Below are 19,168 nucleotides of genomic sequence, written 5' to 3' on the forward strand. Positions count from 1 at the left end.
TCACAGCTCGGCCAGCCGCCGGGCGGTCCTCCCGCGTCCGCCTGAGGCCAGCGCCAGTGTCGCGACGACGCGAAGCGCGACCCTCCGGGCGCGGGGGCACCGGGGGCGTTACTACCTGGAGGGCTCCGCGGCGCTTGTTAGGCTTCTCCCGGGCACGCGGGGATTTCTGTCTTCGGAGCACGGGGGTTGTCCTTCCTGGCCCCCCTCCTCTGCCCTCCCTCCCTGCCTTGGCCGTTGGGCTCCTTCTCTCCACTCCCAGTTGAACAGAGTCGAGCTGCGTTATTTAATAATCCTCCTGCTGCTCTGCCTGAGCCACCGCTTCCCAGGCAGTCATGTTGTGGAGAGAGGGAGAGAGCGAGAGGCGGATTGGCAGTCGGTCGGCGACTGTTCGTGGTGAGAGAGGGAAGAGCGGAGCAAGAGGAGGGCAGGGGAGGGACGTGGGGAGGCGCTTCCAAGTGTGTGAGTGCGCGGAGTGCGACTGAGTGGGGGACAACGGAGCCACCTCCCGGCTAGGCCGCGCTCCCTGACTGAGGAGGGCGGCGGCGAGCGCAGCTTTTATAGGAGCGGAGCGGGGGAGGAGTTAAACTGGGGCGGAGGGAGGGGTTAAACTGGGGCGGGGCGTGGATGGCTCCGAGGACGGCGCCCCGCCAACTGAGGCCGCGGGTTGCCACGCACGCATACTCTTGCATTAACGCGCGCACACCCGCTGCTGGCCCGTTGCTGAGTTTTCATTTTAGGGGAAGCCGTATCCTGTCGTGCTGACTTGGCTTTGCACTCAGCCCATCCTCATGAGTGCGTCGAGTCCAAGTGCATTGGCAGGTCAAAAGTGTTAGAGAGGGAGAATCTGAAGCTCTGCGAAGGGGCCCCGGTAATGCTGAAAATGCACTGTATCTTTTCTCTCCAAACCACCGATGCTATTTTCTTTCTCTTCCACCTCTCAGGGAGAAAACTGTGAGGCTTCCTCCTCTTTTCCTTCTCACCCAGGCTATTCACATCCTGACACATCTCTTACCTCAAAGGCAGCAAGAAACCTGGCTTCCTTTCTCTTAACAGATGACACCTCCCAGCAAATATTTACAGCACTCAGTTCTTCTGTAGGATAATGGAAGCATTGGGACTGTGGCCTGGAGTGGAACTTGTGTTCCTGCACATAAGGTCTTCAACAACACAGGGATTACAAACAGAACCAGTTACCATTTTGACATCATTTGACTGATGGCCCTCTAGAGATATTTTGCCAGTTTAGTGGTGGAGAAGACTTCTGATGCATGGTGCTGTTGCTTACCTAGTTTATTTTCCCTTGGTCCTTTCTCCTATTGCACTGCCTCATTTCCTTTTAGATTTGCCCTGGGTCCTGAACTCTCCCATTCATCCCCTTCTTTATCTCCACTCCTGTATATTTATGTCTTTAGCAGGCAATAAAGCAGATGGAGTGCATTTAACTCTGTGTGTGTGTGTTGGAAACATCTTTTAACCAATTTTGGTGGCTTGTAGGACCATTTCTAGATAGAAAATACATCCCCAGTGCTAAGTTTGGGCACCTGACATTACCTCCCTTACCCTCTAACTAGCCTCCTGCCCAGATTGTAGGGTCTTTGTGATCTGATGCACTACTGTATTGGCAAACAGCTTCCAGGAATCAAGCAAATCTATGCTTCTTTCAAGTTTGTGTGTGTGTGTGTGTGTGTGTGTGTGCGCGTTCTGAATAATCTGGTCATAGTCTGACTTCTGAAATGTAAATATATTGAGTGTAAAAGCAAGGTGTACTTTTTGAATGAGTATTAGTGGTCGATGTGGATTTTGGTATGGGGACAACCCTGCTTTGGGGTGACAACTGTGGAAAACTTTTTTTTCATAAATGTGACAAAAGGAAATTAAGAACATCTAGGAGGCTAGGGCTGACAACTCAGTTATTGTATCTTCTCTCTTTATTAGTAGCTATATCCACTGCTATGTCCTCAGGTTTTTGGTGTATGCCAGCTCATAATATGTTCTCCATATATTTTACCTTTACCGTCAATTTTCTTTTGCCCTAATTCTTCCATGTCTCATACAAAGAGTTTAGAATCCATTAAAAGTGGCTTAAGTATATAATCAAAAAAGGGCAGCAAAGTTGGGACCAGTGGACAAATATATCAATAACATAAAAATACAGGACATGATAGCTCCCTTGATCAAGCATTGTTAAATGGATATACTAACAAAGGATGTTGAGATTCAATGTGTGTAGGCCCTGTGAAAAAGCTATTACCATTTCTTCAATTTTGTAGATCAGGAAAGTCAGGTTTGGGGAGGATAGGTAGTTAACATTAGGTCTCATACAAATTAAGTGGTGCAGGGCTTCCCTGGTGGCACAGTGGTTGGGAATCTGCCTGCCGATGCAGGGGACGCGGGTTCACGCCCCGGTCCGGGAGGATCCCACGTGCCGTGGAGCTGCTGAGCCTGCGCGTCCGGAGCCTGTGCTCCGCAACGGGAGAGGCCACAACAGTGAGAGGCCCGCGTACCAAAAAAAAAAAAAAAAAAAAAAATGCAAATAACAAATTAAGTGGTGCACCTGGAATTCAACCGAAGTCTGCCTTACACTACTGTCCATACTCCCTCCCATTCAGACCACCTGGCTTAGTTGAGAGTCTTAACAGTTTTTTTATAGCTTTCAATAATTATGGAGTAAGCTGATCTACAACCCCTCAGCATTTTCCTTCTACTACCCTCTTTTTTCTAATGCAAGAACGGTTTACAAAACTGTCCACCATTTTAGGGTTAGGTAAGGATTTAAAAAGCCCTTACTACTTGGATTTATAGATGAAAAAAGTCAGGAAACTCTTCCCTGAAGTCCTTACTAAAGGAATCCTGCTATCACTGCAAAATGAAATTTTGTTAGAAGACATATTCCTGATCTGAACTTTGAACCTAGCAAATAAATATGTAGTTTATTTAAGAGCTATAAATAGGCATTTAAGAAAAATGTTTTTCACCTTTAAGGAGGATGCTCAGTCATATTGGCAAGTTTTTGGTGTTTTTATTGTCCCAGTTCTCTATTTAATTGTCACCAATAATGGTAATTTAATAATGACTCTATATTACGCAGTTCAGAATTATACATCAGACCAGATATTTCAAGGGCACTTTTGGTAACCACAACTGATTGTAATTTTCACACTCAATTGCATTCATAATTAGTGAGAACCATGAAAATCTGTCAATTGCCTTTATTCATTAAGGTATTAAGTAAAGCCAACATTCCTTCCTTAATTTTATAACAATTTTGCTTGCCAAATAAAGGCCAGAATTCATACACACTGGACCAATAAGCCATATGAGAATATGTAACCTAAAATACACTTCTGAAAATTTGATTCATTTTAACTATTTCATATTTTTGGTTGAAAAAAATCTGTACCAGAAACCCCATTTATAAATTATAATGAACAACATTTCAGAAGTTAAGTAAATGAATTATTCTCTTTTAAGATTGCTTAATGTTTCAAGTAGAATTTCCCACTTTGCTACATTTTCCTGATACAATTTGTGTTGTGATAGGAAAACAGAAAGTTAATGACTCTTTCCAGTTTGTTCATTTTCATCTCTTATGCTTGCTGCTGTTTGGTTCCAAGTGCGTTTAACTGGCAACTTCAATGAAGATTTGGCATTGTACCATTTGATGAAAGCAGAAAAATTAGGTTGCCAATTACATATGTGCCCCTTATGTGCACTGAATTCCCACTGAAGTGATGAGCCAAATTAGAAATTTTCAGTAGTGGTACCTAAAAAGTAAAATGAGTGCCTAGGGAAATAAGGGAGATAATTTTTCATTCCAACCCCTACTACTATCATAATAAAAGTCATAAGATGTTTTAGAAAATGAATTGACTTTAAAACATTTGCAAAACAATGTTTGTAGATGAAGTATCAGAAAAAAAATTTTAAGTTGCATTTTTTCTGTCCTAGTTATTTTATCATCCCTTGATTTACTTCATACTCTATCATGATTATCCAGTCAATATGAAGAAAGTTAAATGAAGACCACTTCTCCCCTTTGCTTTATCCTAATAGTATAAAAGAAATGAAAAAAAAATTTTTTTTGAATATGGTATTAACATTTTGGATTTTTTCCATATTACTTAAAGGTAAAATGTATTTTTGTGACAACTGTTGTAAAATTAAGGTGACATTATGGGTACCTTATAGCAACAGAAGCCTCGAATGGAGATTGAGGCTGAAATTTGCACTGGTTTCAAGATCAAGGACGGGTAAGAAAGTGTGGGACAGGAGAGAGGAGAAAAGACTCAACTGCAGTTTGGGATCCAGGGGTCCAGAGAGCACAGGAAAAAGTCTATTTTAATGTGAAAAACTCTCTTAACTGGGGCAACCTGTCAGGTAGACAGAGCACTAGCAGAAAAAAATTAAGACAGAATTATTTTTCAGAAATCTGGTAATGACTCCTACACTTGGTAAATTGTCCTTTTGCAGCAGAAATTCTGCCCGGTGACAGAACAGCAGGATCCATCATTGCCCTTGCTCTGTGGAGGAAACTGAAAGGGCAAGCAGGTCAACTGCCCAGGATTTCAGAGAGGAATCCTCTCCAGAAGCTAAGCCCAGATGACTGGGTCAAAATACTCACTGCATGAGCTGTCTTTGATCTGGGAACTACACAGACACCAAGGATTCGTCCCATGGAGCAGATGTGGTAGCAAGACTATTAAGGTGAAAGCATGTCACTGTCCTTGTCACTGGGCTACCATATCCCAGGTTTACAAATCGATCTAATTCTAAGCCCATGGGCTGAAGGGGTGGAAAGCAGAGGATGTGGAGAGGCATCGCTTACCCAGCAACTGAGGAAATCCTTAATTTTCAGAGGAGAATATCCAGTTAGAGGGCTGAAAAAAGTTGAGGTGGCAGAAGGAGGGGAGAATTAATGTCAACACTGACGTTCTCTGAATTTATGTCTCTCTGTTAAGGGAGATAAACTGTATGTAAAATAATATTTATCAACATAAAACCAAAGGAGTCTTTATAAGCAGATTCACCAGTAGAAACTTTTCCGTGTATATAATTTCCTTATCTTTGTTTCTATTTCCAGATGTGATCAATGAGGTCTTACAGAAAGTGATCTCAGGATTTCTCATCTTCATATGAGGTAATTTTCATGTTTGAATACTTGTTTTGTTCTGACTGCAATATTTTTTTAAAAATATTTAACCCAGTTAATGGTTCATTTGTTGATGTCTATGAGTTACATCTATCAAAGTGATTTTTTTCACTGGACATGTGAGTTCTTCTATCATGATTGTCCCTAGGCATCTATGCATTTGTAGGCATTTCATTAAAATAAATAGAACTTGACACATTTTTTAGAGAGATCATCAGTTAAATCATCTCTAAAAATAGTATACTGATAAAATCTGAAACTGTAACAATAAATCTGTGAATCATATAAATAGATCTAATTATAACAATAGAAGAACTATAACAAAATTGTAATAGTACTCTTTACTATTTAGATATATAGTAAAAATAGACAATGCTAATAAAATAATCTAAACCATATTAAACCGTTACTTAAGCAGGTTGGAAACTGGTCTTGACATCTGTCAATTTCTGTACTGGCAGTTTCACAAATGAGATGTCTTTTTAACAAAACATCACAGCAGGAGATACAGACATGTGAATTGTAATTAAAATGTGAAAAATGCATTTCCTAGCCTTTGTCACTTATATAAAGCTTCTTTTATGTTGTGAAATTCTACCCTTAGGAAGTTACACAAAGTGGAAATAATGTTTATTTTGCCAAATCTATACACTGTTGACCATAATTTTAACTGAAGTAATGAATGCACATGCTATCATAAATTTAATTGTGGTTTCCTTATGTCTTGTTCACACAGTAATGAGATTCAATTATTTTTTAATCATCCAAATGTAGAAGATGAAGAGGAATAATTTGTATATTTCTATTCGGTCTAGATCTGCTAAGGACTAATATTATTGCTTTATATTTACTCAGCATTATATTCTGTATATAAAAATACACTGAATTTTATTCACTTTCTGGGAAAAAATAAACCTAAATGAGTGCTTAATTCTGTAATGAAAAAGTTGCCTAAATATTATATAATAGTTTTCCTGGTTTCATAGCATTTACATAAAATACAAACCAAAATATGCAACGTAGGAGATGTAACTATGGTTAATGCTACATATTGCTATATATTGAACAAGTGCTCAAGAAATCAGTGGTCGCATATATCAAGTTAACAACATAGTTTAAACTTAAAATAACACATTAGCACTCAAATAGATCTTAGTTTTTATTTTCACTCTCCATAACATCTTGAATATTTTCTAGAAATTTAAAGTTAGCATGTGTTCTTGACATTTGTCATTATGGGACTTATATATCCAAACACATTCACATCCCTGACTTACCTTTGGTGCAATGATGCTTTTCTTTGTACTGTTATCACTTAAAAGTTTCCTTCAAATGTTAACATTTTAACAAACAAAATGGGTATTGAGATAGGAGTGAGTCATTAAATCAGTATGTAATTATATGTTTCAAATACAAAATATTCCATCTCATTTTTATGTACTTCTTACAGTACGACATCGAAACTGCTGTGACGGAGTGTTAAGGATTATGTCCCTTCCTCTTAAACATGAGCAGACTTTTGTGACTGCCACCACTAGAATATGGTGAAAGCGATGTTATGTAATTTCCTAGCCTAGGTCATAAAATTGCCATTTACTTTATCCTTGTTCCCAGGGACTGTTGCTCATAGAAGCTAATCACCTGCTGTACAGAAGCCATGCAAGCTATGGAAAGGCCCACATGGAGAGGAACCGATGCCTTTTATCCCTCAGCACCATCTGACAGACTCCACATAAAACCAGCACCAATTTGCCAGCCATGTAAGTGAGCCATTTTGGTAATAGATCTCCAGCACCAAATCTATCTACTCCAGCCAGCCATGTGGAGCAGAAACAAGCTGTATTAATTTTTATTGCTGCATACCAAATTACTGCAAACATAGTGGCTTAAAATAAGTAGCAATTTATTAGTTCACAGTTTTGCAGGTCAAAATTCTGGCAAGGTGTGGCTAGTTCTCTGCTTATTATCACAAGTCTGAAATCAAGGTGTTAGCCAGACTGAGTTCTCATCTAGAGACTCTGCGGCACAAATCAGCTTCCCAGCTCTTTCTGGTTGTTGACAGAATTCAGTTTCTTGCAGTTATACAGCTGAGATCTCTTTTTCTTTTACGTGTGCCTCCCTCCATCTTCAAGCCAGCAACAGCAGCTTATATCCTCATGCTTCAAATCTTTAACTTCTTCTGCCGACCAGAGAAAACACTCCCACTAGACTATAAGCCAATGGTGGGCCCATGACTTTATTTGCTTATCATATCAGGGCCTAGTAGAAGCAAAATAATGTGTCCTCAAGTGACACAAGGGGTGGTGCATATGACTGACGTTTTATTCTATCATTTCCTGAAAATTATATGTCATGGTGAAGCCTTATTGTTCATTATTCCTTCAGGAGCCTTTGTTTTCCTCCATACCATTCTCAATCTTTCGTATGTTATCTTTCTTCTGACTTGACTTTTAAAATGAAGGTTGCAGGCTTCACTGTAGCCACTCAACCAAGTCCTATTCAGTCATATGAAGCAGTGTGGTGAGCTCTGATGCAACACCACAGCAGGTTGTCTTAGTCAGTTCAGCTGTTGTAATAAAATACAATAGACTAGGTGGCTTATACACAACAGGAATTTATTGCTCATAGTTCTGGAGACTGGGAAGTCCAAGATCAAGGAGCCAGTATAGTCATGTTCTGGTGAGAGGTCTCTTCCTGATTCATAATCAGTGCCTTCTAACAGTATCCTCTCATGATGGAAGCAGCAAGGGATTTCTGTGGAGTCTCCTTTATAAGAACCCTAATTTCATTCATGAGGGCAGACCCTCATGACCTAAGCACCTCCAAAACCCCAGCTCCTAGTACTATTACATTGGGCATTAGGACTTCAACATGTGAATTTTGGGAGAACACAAATGTTCAGACCGTAGCAAAGGTCAAGACTGTGGAAGATACAAGAAACCTCAGAATAAACTCAGCTCTCCCCAAGAGCTTTAACTGATGTCGGGAATGAGATAAAGTACTTTGTATCACCATATTTACCTTTTGGACTCATTAATAAATATTTATTAGTTAATTAGTTTTCTCCTTATAATTTCTCCGTATATTGTAGCATGTTTACGGGTGGAAGTTCCAGCCAATAGAATGTCACATCTCTGAAATATAACATGAGATTTTGGTCATCAGATGTTTATGGTACAAAGTCGAATCATAGGAAGTAAATACTGAACAATAATCTGAAAGGATAAAAATAAAAGAGGGGAGAAAAGCAAAACTCGTCATGAAATAACTCCACAAGTAGTCCTGAATGGAGAGAATTCCTACATAAATAAATCACAATCATTTATGTAGTCATGCATCAACAAGTGACATATTGATTCTTTTTCTAGAAAACCAAGATAAAAGTGACAGGCCGAGAGTCAGTTTAGGCATACTGAAGGAGCATTTCACTAACGGGATACATGAGAATAATTTGAAAATCTAGATTTACCGTGCTAATTTCTCACCAATCTTGTGTTCTTTAGTATCTATAAAACATCTTTACTTAGAATCATAGGAAAGTAAATGTGAAGGGATTTTAGTCATTCAGCAGATTTGTATTGCTGATGTTAAACAAACTAAATATTAGGGATACCAAAATTGAGGGGAAATTCTTGCAATTGAGATAGTCATAGAAACAAATAATTAGAATACAATGTATAGTGGAACAAAAAGGGTATAAAAGCAGTTACTCCTTGCTTTCAAGGAAATAACAGTCCAACAGGAGACATATTACAGCAAATGATTACAATAGTTAATTCTCAGTCCTCATTTTACTTTTTTAGATTTTGAATTGGAGTGACTTCGTACTGTGTTGATGTAGCTAAAACTGGAATTGTATTTCCCAGAATTCCCTTCCTGATATGGTTCTGCACTAAGGTTGGCCAAAAGAGAAGTCTTCATGAGATTTGGAAGGGAGAAATGAGGCAGCAGCTATGTTATGTGCTAAAGAACAGTGTAGGGAACCAGGTGGTCTTCTAGCTCATGCTCCTTGATCTGCTAGCTCACCTTGTTTAGTTTGGGGCGGCAGCTGCACCTCCAGCTCCCTCAACTCCTGCCAGATCTCCTTTACCCTCTCAGAGTGTGTGGTACAAGTTCGTGGGAGGTCCATTGTAAAGGTTCTTTCTGCATATCGCTATCTGCATATCCCTTGTAATGTTGAAACTGGAGGTAGCAAGAGACAGATGTAGGCAGAGATGGTCTTTTAGGGGTACACTTTATACAGTTTGTCTTAGCTGATGTGGGTAGAGATTGTCTTTTGGAAATCCAGTTTATCCTGAGGATTCCAGTCTGTCCCAGCTGACCACCAGTCCACACAACTTTTCTTCCCAACTGCCATTTCTCAATGACTTTAAGTCCACCGTTAGAGCAGTGGCAACAGACTTCCATAGACTTCTGCCCAACTCCCACAGTTGCATAAGGTCTGATCCCTATAATAAATTCCTTATCCCATATCACTCATATTGGTTCTGCCTTTCTGTTGGGACTCACACTTACATGAATATATTTTGTAGAAAAAACCAAAGGAGTGCTGAGGACTAGATGTAGAAGGTCAGGAAAGAGAAGAGTCAAAGTGACTAAATCTTAAATTATCATGATAATTTTAGTCATTTCCTTCCATTTGGCTTCTGGGATGCCACAGTCCCCTGTTTTTATTCAACTCACCTCGATGACCTCTGCATTTGGAACGTTCCAAGACACAAGACAAACTTTTGTTTTCTTTTTATACTCATTTCTTTGGTGATTTCACTTAGGCTCAGAGTTTTAGTACCATCTGAATGCTTATGACATCCACGTTTGTATCTCTAGCCCTGAACTCCTAACCCATGTCTGACTTTCAACTTGACATCTCTGCTCGTTTATAGAAGCATCTCAAGCTTAAAAATATACAAAGCCTCTGAATTCTTCTGAAAACCTGTTCTGTATGCAGTCTTCCCCATCATGGCCAATGGCAACTTCTATTCTTGCAGTTGTTTGTGTTGAAGACCTTCGGGTCATTCCTAGTTTCTCTTTTTCTCTTACAATGCGCATCTAACATGTCAGCAGATCCTGCTGACTTTATGTTCACATTATATAGAGTATTCCAACCACTTCTCAAAACTTTCACTGTATAACCTAGTTTAAGCCACCATCATCTTTCACCTAGGTAACTGTGATAGCCTTCTTCTTTTTTTTTTTAATTTATTTATTTATTTATTTTTGCTGTGTTGGGTCTTCGTTTCTGTGCGAGGGCTTTCTCTTATTGTGGCAAGTGGGGGCCACTCTTCATCGCGGTGCGCGGGCCTCTCACTATCGCGGCCTCTCTTGTTGCAGAGCACAAGCTCCAGACGCACCGGCTCAGTAGTTGTGGCTCACAGGCCTAGTTGCTCCGCGGCATGTGGGATCTTCCCAGACCGGGCTCGAACCCATGTCCCCTGCATTGACAGGTGGATTCTCAACCACTGCGCCACCAGGGAAGCCCTGTGATAGCCTTCTGATCTCTACCTTACCTTTGTCCCTCATATTCTCAAAACAGTGGGCAGAACTGGCATGTTAAAATCTAAGTCAGATCACGCCACTGTTCTGCTCAAAATCCTACAATGGCATCCCATCTCACAGAGAGTAAAAGTTGTTAAAATGGCCTATAGGCCCTGCATATCATAATCTCCCTCACCATGACCCCGTACCACCACCACTATTTGCTGTTGCACTTCTCTCTGTGGATTCTCTTCCTGGATTCATGCAGGAGAACTTCCTTACTTTCTTTCGGACTTTGCTCAAATGTCACTTCATTGAAGCCTTCTCTGCCATTGCATCTAAAATAGTTACTCCATTCCACACACATGCTCACATCCATTTCTGAGCCCCCTTGCCAGCTTTATTTTTCCTTAGCATTTATCTCTAAAACAATGCATATTGTATGTACTTATTTTTGCTTATTGTCTGTTTTCCCCACTAAAATAAAAGATAATGAGGACAGGGGTGTTTCTGTTTCCTCACTCCCCATGCCTCCCATCCCCCTGTACCTAGAGAGGTACATTGTTTATAGTGACCCTTAATAAATATTTGTTAAATGAAGAATAAGTCATAGAATAAAAGCATGATAGAAACACATACAAGAAGTAAAACAGGAGACAGAGAGGGTTTCAACACTACCTTCACTCACTATTCTGAAAAACAAAAACAGATACTTGTCATTTTATAAAAACTTTTAAAAGATTTTGTATGGGATGTTTTCTAATTAATCTCAGTATTTATGAGGCATGTGATAATTGAGAAATGTGTCTTCACAGTAAATCTAAAAGCAGATGGCATTCGTTCATTTATTCATTCAGTCCACAAATGTTTATTGAGTGCCTACTATGTGCCAGCAGCTAATACAAAGGTGAATAATGAAATATTCACAAACTTTAATTAAACATTGGCAATATGCTAAGCAGAGTACTAAACCATGGATATAGAGAAATAAAAGTTATAGTCCAAAGAGCTGGGAATATATTCGGAAAGACAAATAAATAAATAAACAATTACAGAACTGTGTGAAAGGGCTACAGTAGGTGCAAAATAAGAGGTTTTGTATTATATAACATAGGTATAAATAATCCAAATTTAAAGGGTGGATTTTCAGGGAAGGATTCCTATCAAATGTTAACATCTGGCCTGAGTTCTAAAAAATATATCTTGCTTAACTATATAAACTTTGTTAGGCAAATGGTGGCAAAATAATTATTCCATTCTTTGTGTTTAATAAATATTTGCTAATTTTCTAGTATTCAAATAACCTTTCATTTGGCGGTATTATTTTAATAAACATTAAATGTGTGAAACTATCTTTACACGTTTTATTTTTTATTTTTATTACTAATTTAAAATAAGATTGAGCACTCAGAAGTCTTAAATGTTTTCCCAGATTCATATGGACATTATGGAAAATATTTATGCCACCTATATATTTCAGAGTCTCTGCTCATGGAAATAACACAGTGGATACATATATATATTCCTTTCCTGAGAACCATAAAAACAAAAACTTACAGTTCTATCATTTCTTTTTAATCTTGAGACTTGACAGGTGAAAGAAAACACATAATTTTCTAGTCAATTTCTAACTTATTTACTTTTGTATTTAGTTGACATCAAAACACTAAATTTTTGGTTTTGAAATCGTATGTTCAAGTAAAATGCCTAAATAAAGAAGATAATGTACTGTCTTGCAGAAGCAGTGTATGTTGGAAAAGTTAAATTATATGTTTGGTCCACACCCTGGGGCTACTACTTAAGTAGTAGGGAGATACCAATTAGAAGCAGACAATCAGCAAGTTTAAATTGAACCATGATTCTTCCTGAACTCAAGTAGTTATGCTACTGTACATATTTCACTCAATATTTTAATGTCACAAATTTTTTTAGGCAGTTCTATTTTTATCCATATCCTGCATAAAACAACAGCCTCAAAATAGGTCAGGGTGTTATTGACTGCTCAAAGCAAGCACACACTTGGGAAATTTCTTCTCGAAAAATCCATCTAAAGAAAGATAGGTGTTTGAACTTTCTGATATTTAGATGTCAAGTTATAAAACCTCTAAGGGTCTATATCCTTTATGTATAAACATATATGAGCATTGACTGTAAACAGTGAGCATCTGCTTAAATGTGACTCATATCTAAATTTTTAAGGATTATGCATTAACTTAGGTCTTTTAGAAATACAACTTGATAAAATCTGATCATACAGCTATATCATTAGGTTACCTACAAAAAAATGCACTTTGTATAATTATAATGTCCAGATTAATGCTATTTATCTGGACATTAATGTATCTGGACATTTATTAATGTATTATTTGTAGTAACGTGACTCACCTGCTCTTCCAATTCAGGGCATGAGACTGATTCCTATGTTACCTGTTCAGTGTGGTATTTTTCTCCTAATGAAGGCACATCTGTGTTCACTGTGTTACTGGTCAGCGTTCTCCTAGGAGAAGTAGAGCCTAGACAATTAACTACTTCTTGAAAAATATTTTTTAAAGGGAAGCATAAGTGCTGAAGCATGTAAAATGCACTACCACATTAAAAAAATGTTCATTAACAAAAATAAATTAAAAATGAGGGTGGTTTTACATCTCCAGAGCAATAACAAGTTATGCCTCAACAGTCTACAAGAATTTATGTCCCTAAATGTTGCTCCATTTAGCACTCTATGAAACCTGTAGAATCATATTAGTACATTTAATGGTTTGTGAGACAGCTCTCACTAAAGGTGTTTTTTTTTCCCTTAACATTTTTAAGGTATCGTAGGTATGTAACTCAGGTAACTGCAGGTATTTAAATTTTTTGCAGAATATATAGCAGTATACAAACACCTCTATATAATACTTTTCAGAGGAAAGGATTCCTTGATTTTAAAAATATGTTTAGAAAATGTTTTTAAATATAAATAAAATATTTTCCTTTGTTTTCTATACTTTCAATAACTTACTCTCTTCTCTTCCTCCCTCTACCCTTCTTTCTCCTTGTTACTATTCCTCACACTCCTATTTCTTTCTCTTCTTTATTATCATCATAATGACTACCTTCAGCTGAGGCCTTACTCACATGGTGGATATTGCGCTACTTCTTCAAATATCTTAACCATAATGAATGTATTTTGCAGTAAAATCAAGCACAAGTAAAATCAACCACAAATGAAATCAATCCACCCTTATTAATTCCTTTCCTGAGTTGAGCATGTGACTCTATTTGTAAGAATGAAGCTGCCTGTTGATGAGTATATTATTTCCACATCTGAAAGCCTGCCTCCAACTTCTTAGACCAGTTTCCCACACGATAATATGATATACTAGACAGAGTTTTTCAGGGAATATATGCAGCATTCTAATGCCATCATGGAAATAGAGCCACCATTTGGATTAATATCCTTTCACATTCTTCTGTATTCACCTACTTCAGCCTTGGTTAAAAGAGAAAAATTATGATTACATAGTGCACATCTGTACTTCAACAAAACAAGACAATAGGGCTTCCCTGGTGGCTCAGTGGTTGAGAGTCTGCCTGCTGACGCAGGGGGCGCGGGTTCGTGCCCCGGTCCGGGAGGATCCCACATGCCGCGGAGCGGCTGGGCCCGTGAGCCATGGCCGCTGAGCTTGCGCGTCTGGAGCCTGTGCTCCGCAACGGGAGAGGCCACAACAGTGAGAGGCCCGCGTACCGCAAAAAAAAAAAAAAAAAGACAATAACCAAAACTAAAAAGTGGGGGGAAGTCGTGTACCCTGTTGCTTAAACAGAGGGCATATTTTATGAAAAACTAAAAATATGTCCCTACTGTGTAAAACGGGAAACATATATAGACATAATATCCAAGAAGAGGCCATAAAATACAGTGATTAAGTTCACTACATTGCAGGTTCCACAGAACTGGCATCAAATCCTTGCTTCACTTTTTATCAGCAGAGCAACTGTGGGTGAGTTACTTAACCTCATTAGTCCTCAGTTTCCATGTATAGAAAATGAGAGTAGTTACAGTGTTTACTGTCATTGGGTTTCTGAAGAAATTAAATAAGAGGGCATGGGAATGTTTAGCACAGTCCCTGAACAAGTATTCAGTATATGATATCTATTGTTATTAATGTACACCAAAGCTAAATTGTTAAATCAGTGAATACGTAAATTTCTCTAATGTATTGTGCAGCTAAATGTATGTCAGAATAACTCCAAATGACCCTCTCTAGTAGAAACAAGTGTTGAAACACACAAATTACATTTTTTGGAATTTGCCACAATATAGCTAGCTTTAGTTTCTAAACATAACATCTATTAAGAAATAACGTTTCCGGGCCTCCCTGGTGGCGCAATGGTTGAGAGTCCGCCTGCCGATGCAGGGGATGCGGGTTCGTGCCCCGGTCCGGGAAGATCCCACATGCCGCATGAGCGGCTGGGCCCGTGAGCCATGGCCGCTGGGCCTGCGCGTCCGGAGCCTGTGCTCCACAACGGGAGAGGCCACAACAGTGACAGGCCCGCATATGGCAAAAAAAAAAAAAAAAAGAAGTAACGTTTCCAAGTATCCAACAAATATTTATTGAACACCTAGGATTTGTCAATTGCTATTCTAAGACCGGACTGGAGATAAAAGAGTACACATGGAAGGTAGGATTCTTGCTTTCCTAGAGTTTACATTCCAGTCAGTAGAAGAATGGGGTAGGGCAGGAAAGCAGAAAGATAGCAAATGAATAAACAAAGACATAAGATAATTTTATGGAATGATCAATGCTATGAGGACAAGAGAGGAAAGTGATGCTCAGTGTATGGTTGGGTGACTTCTTTGGTTTGGGTGTGTCAGGAGAGGACTGTCTTTGAAAGTATATTTAAATTGTGGTCGGAGTGACGAGGAGGGACCAGCTACAACTAGTTCAGAGACCCTAAGGTGGAAACAAGTCTGCTATATTTGTATGTAGGAGGAACAGAAACTAAGCCAATGTGTTTGGAGCTTAGTGGTCTAGGGGAAGAATAATAATGCTTAAACATTTTATTTTACACTTCCATATGTCTTCCCTTTTCTGGTTCATTGACTACTTTCTATTTAATTGACATATTTATTCTTGATGTTAAAACAAAAGCAAATTCTTTTAATCCAAGATATTTCCAATATCCCAGAATTTGCCCACCATATTCTAAGACGTCATTAGCAAAATTAAAACTTCAACACAATTTATATGTCAGAGGCAGGGAGGGGATTATTCCAGGGTTTTTATAAAGGCTAAAAAATATTGGTCCATGGAGACTTAGAGAGTTTATGTGAAAACGAATAATTCTCTCAGTCGTAAGTTTCAGTGGGTCTACTTCCGTCTGCAGTAACAGAAGTAGGAAGTGGGGGAAATGAAGAACACAGAATTGTAGCACCCTCGCCCCACCAGCATGCAAATCATTTAGCATTGCACCGCTGTACCGAGGCTTTTACTGCCAGGGGTCTCTGAACAAATCATTTCCATTACTAGTCTGTTCTAATAACCCCTTTGCTGATTCAGCTACCTGAATGTAAATATCATAGAAATGACTGGGAAATAAAAGCTAATTTGAAACACTGAAAAGGGATCTAAAAGAAAATGCTCCCTACATATGCTTTCATTTTCATAAATCTTTGTTTAAAAATCTGCTTATCGTAGATAAAGTCTTTAGATTGTATTTGAAGCCAATAGAAGAAATATAATTCTTTTTTCACATATCACTATATGTTGCTTAAAGCTCCCTATCTTAAATGACAGCTATTTCACCCATACTAACACGATACATATAGAATATTAAACAGCCACAGTGAATTCCATAGCATTGCAGTTAAAGTCCTTCATTGTCTATTGAATATAAGTCTTAGTGGGTTGTCTTGAGGTACAAATGAAATCTTGTACTATTTATTTGTTACACACAGGAGGTGTTTTTCTCTGCCTGAGCTTCTGTTCAGTCCTATATTCTCTCTACATATTCAGCCCCCCTCCCAACCCCCAATAGCCTTTTAATACTACTAGCTGTTGAATTTAAAGGCTGGCCTCCAGGGGAAAAAATCCTTTGTGTGATCTGTATGATGACAATATTAAAGTAAAAAAGCGAACGAGCAATGTAGTTTTTTGAAATTCATTCCAAATAATATTAGTGATGTAGTTTGAATGTTACTACATTCATATCTAAAATACAAGATTATCTTAGAAATATGATTATTGCAAATTACTTTTAAGCTTCATAATTATATATTTCAAAGCTGATTTGAGTAGGTTTAAAAGGCTATAAATTGCAGAGAAGTAAACAGCTGCCTTCAGAAAGAATTTGTAATTAACGAACCATCATAGTATTTAGTTGAAATTCCATCACAATTAAAGCTGAAATATTAAAATACATTTTAAAATATAAGGGCTTAAAGAAGAGATTTTCGTGATGAAAACATAGACTGAATTTGTGGCTACTACAATAAATGATGAATGCTGAATTATGCCAGAATAAATTGTATCACTGAGAGTCCAAGTGGAATTTTTAGTGGTTGTTATTATTATTATTGCAATACATACATGACGTCAGTTCATCCTTTTCCAGTCTGGTATAAATGTGTGCATAGTTTTAAAAAGCAGCAAGTTCAAAAAAAAAAAAAAAAAAGGGCTTCCCTGGTGGCGCAGTGGTTGAGAGTCCGCCTGCTGATGCAGGGGACACAGGTTTGTGCCCGGTCTGGGAAGATCCCACATGCCGCAGAGCAGCTGGGCGTCTGCAGCCTGTGCTCCACAATGGTAGAGGCCACAACAGTGAGAGGCCCGCGTACCGCAAAAAAAAAAAAAAAAAAAGCAGCAAGTTCACTTTAATATCAAGTTTCCAAAACTCTTTTTGCATTTGTGCTAGTGACTCAGGATGAACTTAAATAGAACCTGTTTAACAATCAACAACATCTTGTTTGGTTCCTAGAAGGCATATAGACAGCTCACTATGTGTATGTGTGTGTGTGTGTGTGTGTGTGTGTGTGTGTGTGTGGAGAAGAAGCTGATCATTTGTATTTGACTCACTTTCTGCCTTTAGCAGAAGATAATTGCAGCTATTTATAAGGATGGCAATATTAATAGTTGCCATAAATATCTATTTCTGCATTTCTTTCTAAATATATATGTTAAGTGCTTTTCTCTGTTTCATGTCACTTAAAATTTGCTTTACAGAATTTATAATCTAGCATAAGCACTCCAAAGGAAAGCAACCATTTCTTCTAGGGTTTTTTGCCTCCTTTTCCCAGACAGAGGCTTCACAGAGCATAGTAGGGCTAAAAATTGAGAAACAATAGGTGGAGTATATGTTTTAGTTAAAACAGGATACTTGATTGAGAAAAAAGAGCTAGCATATGTTATTCCATTAAATCTTCACAGCAGCCAGGTATAAGAGCTATTAAGAAGGTTAAGAAATCTATGGAAGCAAGATTCAAATTCAGAAGATGTAGCCTTCTGCTAAATTTGGACGGGGCTCAGGAAACATTAAAGTTTAGTGAGTTAAAGAGAGGTGAAAGGAAAACATCTGAAGTGAAACTGAGGTTGGTTCATAGCATTGTCAATTGACAATATTTCTCATTCAATCATGCTGTAGTAAAGTTGTATAAAAATGCAAAGGCCAGAAATTTCATTAGGTTAATTACATAAGTAATACACAGTTAGCAACCAAGTGTTTATTGTAAAGAAATTATTAACCTTGGAGCAAAAATACTCTGTTTCTAGTTGGGTTTCTTTCTAGTTTAATAAGTGTTAATGGTAAACATATCATGAAGCTCTTTTGATTCTTCAGTGTTTTAATTTATGAAAGATGTATGCATGGCATAAATATTACATAGGGATAAATGTATATTTATAAATGGATATTTATAAATTTAGATAAATGTATATTTATCTAAATATACATTTTAAAAAAGACAAAGGAGACTTGCTTTTCCATTCAGTGTCATAGTTTTCCTTTCAATCAGAAAAGGATAAACTTAAAAATAACCTCTTTTTCACTGATCTGAAAATCATAAAACAAGGGTTTTGGTTAGAAAGAATGATAATTGTAGAGCCTCAGTCAATCCTGAAAGCTGCTCTTCTTCTATTATCAGTATTCCACCTAATTTCAGCAGTCAGCATAAAGTATGGGTAAAGTGACCTTGAATACTGTAACTGACTATCCTTATTTGGAACGTTTGCCAAACTCGACAAATTTTGCAAAACTGTACTGCTGTGCACTTTGAATGGAAAAATTAGAGAATTCAAAGCAGATGAAAGTGCTTTTCAGATCTCAATCAGTTCCCTTATCTCTCTTCCAGCCCATCTCTCACTGCCAGGCCCACTCACTATCACATTATCTTTCTTTGTCTCCTTGGATCTCTCTCTGTCTCTCTTTCTCTCTTAATTACAATCAAGACATTTAGTTTTATAAGGTTCTGTAAAACGTCACAGTTTCCCCACTTTGCTACTTCTTTTTTTTTTTTTTTTTTTTTTTTTTTTGCGGTCGGCGGGCCTCTCACTGTTGTGGCCTCTCCCGTTG

At 38.1% G+C, this 19,168-nt stretch overlaps 1 protein-coding gene across 1 annotated transcript in view; it reads right to left on the minus strand.

The window, feature by feature from the left end:
* The window catches only part of CCSER1 (coiled-coil serine rich protein 1), a 699,033-nt gene extending 698,548 nt beyond the window's left edge, over window positions 1–485 (minus strand). The window contains exon 1 of the mRNA XM_024736231.1: window positions 116–485. The gene's annotated coding sequence lies outside the window, so the exon portion shown is untranslated. The remainder of the gene's footprint in view (window positions 1–115) is intronic.
* Between the last annotated feature and the right edge of the window lie 18,683 nt (window positions 486–19,168).

The sequence above is a fragment of the Neophocaena asiaeorientalis genome, unplaced genomic scaffold (genome assembly GCF_003031525.2).
Source record: "Neophocaena asiaeorientalis asiaeorientalis breed wild unplaced genomic scaffold, Neophocaena_asiaeorientalis_V1.1 scaffold7, whole genome shotgun sequence".
NCBI classification, from domain to species: Eukaryota; Metazoa; Chordata; class Mammalia; order Artiodactyla; family Phocoenidae; genus Neophocaena; species Neophocaena asiaeorientalis.